This window comes from Benincasa hispida, chromosome 11, assembly GCF_009727055.1.
Source record: "Benincasa hispida cultivar B227 chromosome 11, ASM972705v1, whole genome shotgun sequence".
Taxonomy (NCBI): Eukaryota; Viridiplantae; Streptophyta; class Magnoliopsida; order Cucurbitales; family Cucurbitaceae; genus Benincasa; species Benincasa hispida.
In genome coordinates this window covers 34,863,499-34,865,464 of record NC_052359.1, presented here as the reverse complement: position 1 = coordinate 34,865,464, position 1,966 = coordinate 34,863,499, and positions in this window count along the sequence as shown.

Below are 1,966 nucleotides of genomic sequence, written 5' to 3'. Positions count from 1 at the left end.
TACTATGTTTTTTCTTAAAATGTTGTCAATTAAGAATTGACTTTGTTGGAATAATTAACTTATAGAGCTTATGGACTTTTGTTTGAGAATGACTTGATTGAATTGTACTGTGTTTTTTTTCCTTGGGGAAGAGGGGGAGGGACTTAAAAAATTTTGTAAGCATTAACTTTGTTGGGATATTATGTTTATAGAGTATACGAAATTTGATTGAAAATGGTATCATTAGACTTTACTATGTTCTTTTTCTTAAAATGTTGTCAATTAAGAATTGACTTTGTTGGGATAATTAACTTATAGAGTTTCTGGACTTTTGTTCAAGAATGACTTGATTGAATTGTACTATGTTTTTTTTCCTTTAGGGAAGGGGGGAGTGGCTTGAAAAGGTTTGTAAGCATTGACTTTGTTGGGATATTATGCTTATAGAGTATGTGAAATTTGGTTGAAAATGATATCCTTAGACTTTACTATGTTCTTTTTCTATTAGGGGGAGGGGGGTTTATAACAATTGACTTTGTTGGTATAATTAGTTTATAACTGTGTTTACTTAGTTCGAATCTTGGAAGAGTTGTCCTTGTGAATTTGTTACTAAAGAATAGGCTAAAATATGGGATTTGTATTATGTAATTTTGCGCATATTTGTTGCTAGGAGCGCATTGAACAAACTGAGGCTGAGACAATAACTTCAACAAATAACATGGTTGATGATGCTTTGAGTAAAGTTATTCGTCCTGATCGTGGGCATGTAAGAGGCCTTGGATTGGTGTGATTCATTCAAAACTATCTATCTGGTCTCAACAAGATAACAAATACAAGGTTCTTGAAAAAGAATATTTGCAAATGAAGAGGGAAATGATAGAAATTAAAGCAATGAAATATGAAATGATGGAAATGGAAGCAATTATGCCATGTTTAATAAAGATACATGTAATCTTTTTTCATTAAGCAACTTCACCTTTTGTGTTTCCTATGAAATTATAATAGGTTGAACCAAGTTAGGAACTTTCAAATACTACTGCAAACATACCTAAGCCAACAAACATTCCTTCAACTTTTCCAATATCTTCTCCGTCGGTAAATTTATTTGTAACTATGGTTCAAATTATTCTTGATTTCATTATTATCTAATTCTAATATCTCATATTTCTATTTCGATAGAGTATCAATAAGAATATTCAAATTAAGTGCAAGTTATTAGATTGGTACAACTCGGGAGAGATTATTGCAGAAGAACGATGGTCTTCTAGTGATCCAATTACTCTTGTTCATCACATTCCTATTGGCCCACATGCAGTTAGAATATGGGTTGATGTATCAAAGAAACCCAACGCATATTTATGGAGGTCTACATTAGAAATGGTGTGTATTAAAGAAGTTTTAGGGAGTACAGTAGTATGGCCATCTGATAAAGTGACCATTGGTATGTTATTTTCAAAACTTATTTATCTATATCTATCAAACATTTTCTATATTTGCTTAATATTCACTATTGTTGGTTTCTACAAAATCATATATATATATATATATACATACATACAAATATATATACATACATACATATATATATACATACATACATATATATACCAAGGTACATTCACTAAATACTTTATCTATCATGCATCGTTTAGACGACAACTTTATTCAACGAAATTATTGAATACTTTATTTTGTAATGTTAATAAATTATGAACGAAAATTATTAGTATTTATTGTGCTATGTAGTATTTTATGTATGTAAATTTAACTAAAATTGAGTACTTGAACTAAAATTTATCAAAAGCTAATTAATTCAAAAATTATTTTTGAGAAAAGTTACTTCTTTTATAGCCATGAATTAAGGCTATGGAAAGATTATATAGCAAAAAATGGAATGTTATGAAAATGTTATTATAACAATTAGAAAAGATTAAATAACATTACTATAGCATACAATTACAGGTATATTTAGTATATTATAGCATTGAAA